This window comes from Mus pahari, chromosome 2, assembly GCF_900095145.1.
Source record: "Mus pahari chromosome 2, PAHARI_EIJ_v1.1, whole genome shotgun sequence".
Classification (NCBI taxonomy): Eukaryota; Metazoa; Chordata; class Mammalia; order Rodentia; family Muridae; genus Mus; species Mus pahari.
In genome coordinates, this window is record NC_034591.1 from 138,803,578 (window position 1) to 138,810,481 (window position 6,904).

Genomic DNA, 6,904 nt, shown 5'->3' on the forward strand with positions numbered 1-6,904 from the left:
TCCTCCTCCTCCTCCTCCTCCTCCTCCTCCTCTTTCTCTTCCTTTTCCTCCTCCTTTTGGCTAGAAGGAAGTCTAGTCCTATTCTCTCTCCTGTTTAGTCATTGACTGATCAACTAGCTTTATTGACCAATAAGGGAATAACTGAGAAGCAAGTTTTACACAACATTGAGACAGGAGATTTTCAGAATAAAGATTGAAAGCAGATATGGGTCACAGAAATCAGTATTTGAATAATGCAAGGATAATCTTTACACAGGGCACACACAATAACATTATTCTTACATATTTTTGTCGGATTAATGACAGGATGCAAGTTCAATTTTCCTCTATTTATTGAGGCTTGCTTTATTTTCTAATATGTGATCATTTTTTTTTTTTGAGAACATTCATTGAGCTGCTGAAACGATAGTATGTATGTTAGCATTTGATAAGATGTCTATGTTTCTGTGTTTAGTTTTTGTCGAGACGACTTATCTATTGTTGAAAGTAGGGCATTGACGTCATCTACTCTCATTGTGTTCAGATCAATCTGTGGATGTACAAATATTTGTGCTTGGTGGATATGTTCTAAACTTGTAATAGCCTCATCATGGACTCTTCCTTTAAGGAGTATAAAGAGTCTTTCCTTATCTCTTCTGAGTAGTTTTGGTTTGAATATCTTGTCTGATATTAGATTAGTCATGCCTGCTTGACTTTTAATTCCATTTTCCATCCTTTTACTCTAATATGGTATCTATCTTTGGTAGTAAGATATGGTTTTCTTGGTGTCAAAAAGGGGATAAATTCTTTTTTCTCAGCCAGTCTGCTAGTGTGTGGTTTTTTTTTTTTTACTGGACAATTAAGACTCTTAATGTTCAGAAATATTAGTAGAGGATATGAATATGTTTCTGTCATTTCTTGATTTTCTATTGTTTCCTTAGACCTATTTTTATTAACTTTCCTGATAGTGTTTATTTATCCCCAGGATCCAGACTGAAACATTACTTCTACAGTCCTTATGGGTTATAAATTCTTACATATTTTATCATACAAGGTTTTAATTTCTCTTTCAAATATAGGGCATAGTTTTACTATGCATAATAAGCAGGGTTGGCAGTTGTGATCTTTCAGAATTTAGAAAACAACCTTCCATATTCTTCTGCTTTAAGTATTTCTAATGAATATAAGGTCAGTTGTTTTTCTGATGGCCATGTATTTTTAAGTGACTGTGTCTGTGTCTGTCACAGCTTCTAATGCCCTTTATTTTGTATTTCAAGTATTTTAACGATAGTATGTCATGTGAAGTCTCTTTTCTGGTTCTGCCTATTTTGTTTTCTGTTGATCTCTTGTACCTGGATGAACATCTCTTTCCGTGGTTTGGGGGACTTTTCTACTATGACTTTAATGCAAATATTTTCTATGCTTTTGGAATGGTGTTATTCCCTTCTTTTGTGTCTAAAATGTGAAGATTGTATGTTTTATGGTGTCACAAAGTTCTTTCATATTCTACACTAATGCATATTTTAATTTGTTGTTGACAATTATTGAATGAAAATTTTCTCTACGTTGTCTTCTAGTCCTAATATTCTCTCTTCAATACCATCCACTATATCAATGAGGTTTTCCACTAGGCTTACAGAGTTTTTCATTTCCAACTTTATTTCAACTTAGCTTTTCTTCAGCATTTGTATTTCTTTATTATTAACCAAGGTATCAAGACTTAAAGTCAGACATACACATCAGAATTTTGATGACAATAACAAGCATGTTTGAGGGAGAAATAAGTAAAACAAACCTTCTCACAATTCTTTCAAATTAAATGTGCTGAAATTTTGGTAATAATGGCACTAGAAGCAATAAGAAATAGTTGTGAATTTATTTTTTGTTTAATTAGCCAATTAATTATTCTACATCCCCATCACAGTTTTTCTCTCCTCCTCCATTCCACTTCATCTCCCCACCTCTATTCACTCCTCCTCTATATATCTTCAGAAAAGGGCCCGTCTCCCATGGATATCAACCAGCCATGGCACATTTAATTGCAGTAAGACTAGGTACTTCCTAGTCTATTAAGGCTACACAAGATAACCCAATAGAGGGAAATGGTCACAAAGGCAGGCAACAATGTCAGAAAATAGCTCCTGCTCCCACTGTTAGTGGTTCCATAAGAAGACCAAGCTACACAACTATAACATATGCTCAGAGGCCCTAGGTCAGTCTCATACAGGATCCCTGGTTGGTGGTTCAGTCTCTGTGAGGCCCATGTTAGTTGATTCTGTGAGTTTTATTGTGGCATCCTTTACCTCTTTGACTCTGACAATCCATCCTTCCCCTCTTCTGCAGGATGCACCAAGCTCCTCCTAATGTTTGGCTGTGGGTCTCTGCATCTGCTTTTATTAGTTACAAGGTGGAGCCTCTTTCACAACTGGGATAGGCACCTATCTATGAGTATAACAGAATATCTTTGGAAATCCTTTTATTGTCATTGTTTTCTGTTGTGGTGGTGGTGGTTTTTGGTTTGTTCATTCGTTCGTTTGTTTTGCCATTTGTGTTTGATTCTATTATGGCCTCTGGGCTATACAATCTCTTGCTCTTAGCTCTCCAGGAAGTGACAGGAATGGGCTCCATCTCACGGCATGGGTCTCAAGTTGGACCAATCATTACTTGGTCTCTCAACAATTTCTGTGCCACTTTAACCCCAGCACATCTTGTTGGCAGTTGGATGGTGTCCCAGTCCCTCTGATGCCAATCTTGCTTCACTGGAGGAGAGGGTGTTTCATGCCCCGTCTCTTCGATTGCTAGGAGTTTGAACTAGGGTCATCCTCCTTTATTCCTGAGAGTATTTCCTGACCTTGGTTTCTGGCTTGTCTTAGAGACACACCTCCCCCATCCACTCCCCTTCAGCCAGTAGCAGTTATCTCTCGGAGTTACTCTCTTTCTCCTCACATATGGTCCCTTCTGTTTCTCCTAAAGAGGAAATGATTAAATCCCTGTAAAATATCCAGGAAAATGTGAACAAATAGGTGAAGGAAATTAATAAAGCTGTTTAAGAGCTGAAAATGAAAATAAAACCAATAAAGAAATTACAAAAGAGAAAAATTCTGGGAATGAAAATATAGATAAGTGAACAGGAACTACAAATGCAAGCATAACCAACAGAATTTACAAGAGACGAAAGAACAAATCTCAGACATAGACGATACCGCGGATGAAATCAATACATCAAATTAAATGCTAAATATATGAAGTTCCTGATACAAAATGTGCAGGAATTCTGGAATGCTATAAAAAGACAAAAATCTAAGAATAATAGGAATAAAATGAGGAGATGATTCCCAGATCAAAGTCCAACAAAATATTTTCAACAAAATCACAGAAGAAAATTTACCTTACCTAAGATGCTAGCTTGGTTCTGTGAAGGCTCTATGCCCCAGTGTAGGGGAATGCCACGGCCAGGAAGCAGGTGTGGGTGGGTTGATAAACAGGGGGAGGGGGAAGGGGATAGGGATTTTTGGAGGGGAAACCAGGAAAGGGATGCCTAAAAAGTAGAAGAAGCTTACAGAACACTACATAGATTGGACCAGAAAAATGTCCCCTTGCCACACAATAATTAAAACACCAAATATACAAAACCAACAAACAATATTAAAAGCTGCAAAGAAAAATGGTCAAGTAACATATAAAGGCCGACCAATTAGAATCACACCTGATATCTCAACTCTAAAAGCCAGAGACTCTAAAGCCAGAATGACCTGGACAGGTGTCTTGCAGACTCTAGGGAACTACAAATGTCATCCTAGACAATACACACAGAAGAAAATTCAATCGCCATAGATAGAAAAAACAAAATATTCCATTTTGCAGTTATCTCTCGGAGTTACTCTCTTTCTCCAAACAAAACCAAATTTAGAAAATACAAATCCATCCCTACAGGAGGTACTAGAATGAAAACTCCAAGTCCAAGACATTAAGTAAATGCATGAATATACAGGAAATATATAATTCCATAAAAGCAAAGCAAAAAGAAGAGAAACACACACATGCACACACAAACACACATGCATACACAAATACAAACATGCATGCACACACATACATACACCATCACCAACAATATCAAAACAAGGATTAACAATCATTACTCATTAGTATTTGTCAACATCAATGAACTCATTTTTCAGCTAAAGACACAAAGCTAGCAGAATGGATGTGAAAACAGAACTGATAATTCTGCTGCATACAAGAAACACACCTAAACATCAAAGATGAATATTTTCCTCAGAGTAAAGGACTGAAAAAAGATTTTCCAAGCAAATGGACACAGAAGCAAGCTGGTGTAGCTGTCCTAATATCTAACAATGTCATGGACCATCCCAGGTATGGGGGGTCCCTGGGATGTAGTTTCTTGAGACAGGTAGGTAAGGATTAGGCTGTGATAAACAAACAAACACAGAGGCAGTTTGAATCTGAGAGTATTTTTCAGCTCTCAAGCAAGGGTTTTTATACATAGATAAACAGGTGTTACGTCTCTGAAAAGCTGTGTTCAATGAAGCAGTGAAATAGAACGGACATAGCAACAATCATTTGGTATATCAAAACACAAAATCATCCAATTATTACAACTTCAAATAAGGTCTTTTCAATAAAACAGCTAGGTAGAATGAATATTATTATGATCATTTGGTACATCAAAATATGAAAATCATCTGAGGCTAGTGGCAAATTTCCAAGAACAAGCTAATGAATTTGTATAATCAGTTACTGTTTATCTGTATATCTTCAAAGCATAAATTTAAACTGTTTTAATTCTTTTTATTTAAGGCTTTATTAAGCAATATACCAAAACCTATTTCCGATGGCACACATGCAGCCATATAAAATATCATTTTTTGGAAAGTTTATATTTATCAATACTATCTTCTAGATGATTTATAAAGTGAAGCGATGGTTTTCCCGGAGATGAAGTCTTGACAGATATAAGAAAAGTGAAATGTAATAGGTCTACCTCAGGACCCAGCTATACAATTCCTGCACATATAGCCACAGGATGCTCCACCATACCACAAGGATACTTGTTCAATTATGTTCATAGCAGCTTTATTTATGATAGCAAAAAATTGGAAACAACCTAAATGCCCCTCAGCTGAAGAATGGACAAAGAAAATGTGGTGCATTTACACAGTGGAGTATTACTCAGCTGCTAAAAGCAATGACATAAAATTTGCCAGCAAATGGATGGAAATATCATCCTGAGTGAGGTAATTGAGTCCCCGAAAGATGAAGGTAGTATGTAACCACTTAGGTATGGATATTAGCCTTAAATTAAAGAATAACCATGCTACAATCCACAGACCCGAAGAAATAAGCTGAGGATAAGGTGTGATTTTCCCCACCTTCTGAGTAACAAAGCCTCTGTACACACTCTTATCTACAGGTTCTTAGCCCCTTAGGGGCTGCGATGAAGTGTATTTTCCATGTGAAAGGATTTAATCTGATTTGCAAAACAAATGACATGTATCTTTATACATCAGAATTTCTTATTACAAATATGAAAAAAATTTTTTTCACATCAAAATACGGTAACAGTTATTCTTGGTGATGCACATCTGTATCCGCAACTAATCAGAAGATTGAGACAGGAGGTTCACAATTGCAAGGACAACTTGGGAAGCCTAGTACTTACATTTAAAGATTTAAAAAGGCTAAGGATGTGACTCTACAGTAGAGTACTGCACAGCATGCACCATGCTCTAAGTGCAGTCTCCTAGAATGTCAGCACCAAAAATGAATGAATGAGAGAGAGAAAGAAAGGGGAAAAAAGAGAAAAATGCTTAACACGTTGGACCTCATGCACAAGAGACATTTTTAAAAGTGATGAGTATCCCATGATTTGCTTTCCCTGAAGTAAAAAATTCTGAAATCATGCTAGTACTTGAAAAAAAAACTGTGTGAAATAAGTATTTAGATTTAATGTTCACAATGTGTATTATTTCTATTCACAAGCATATACAATGTAAGATGTTAAAAAATACACATGTTAATAATTTGCCCTATATAGTAATCAGACATAATTTTTTCTAATGAAAGATTTTGTCTTGGACATGCAGAAATATGTTAGCATTACATTTATGTTAAAAGATTATTAGTCCAGCCCTGCTCTGCCACTGAACCCTTCGATGCCATCTTTCAGATGATGCTTCATGACTTCATTATGCTTCCACTGGTTAGTCTCTCTTTACCTTGGGAACTTGAAAAGCCTCAGCTCACTGAGCTTTCACAATCCACAGGTGTTTTAGAGGACTTCACACTTGCTCTTAATTGTGTGTTTTCCTGCTGACAACCAGGATTCCCAGGTGCCAGGTTCCTGAGCCCTTGGAGACTCACAGTGACTCTGTGAAGGGGACATAATCCAGGGATACGTTAGTGTAAAGCAGATTGTTCTCCAGGGAACTGAGGGAGTGTTTGGATACTGGTGGGCCTGTATCAGGAGAAAACAATGCTTTACAAACTTGATCTACACTGACCAGCCAGCCACATGTTTTATCAGTTTGTTGATGTGCTATTGGGATCAATTACTATCATGACTCTCAGCTGAACAGATTTCTGCGTTTTATCAATTTTTTATCAATGTAAATATGAGATTACTCATTGCCTTCTCTCTCTGGATTTTTCTCATTGTGTTACAGGAACAAATTTCTTGTTTCTCTTTAACTATACCTGCTTCTCCTGGCTACTATCAAGATGGGGATTTTGTGATTGGAGGATTCTTCTCGCTTAGAGTGATGATCAGGCACTTCATAAGTAAATTTAGCTTTAAAGATGCATCCTATTCATAGTACTACCGGAGGACCCAACAATACCTCTTCTGGGCATATACCCAGAAGATCTTCCAACTGGTAATAAGGACACATGCTCCACTATGTTC

At 36.8% G+C, this 6,904-nt stretch overlaps 1 pseudogene; it reads left to right on the top strand.

Moving 5' to 3' along the window:
• Window positions 1-6,614: 6,614 nt before the first annotated feature.
• LOC110317082 overlaps window positions 6,615-6,904 on the top strand; it is a 444,133-nt pseudogene continuing 443,843 nt past the window's right edge.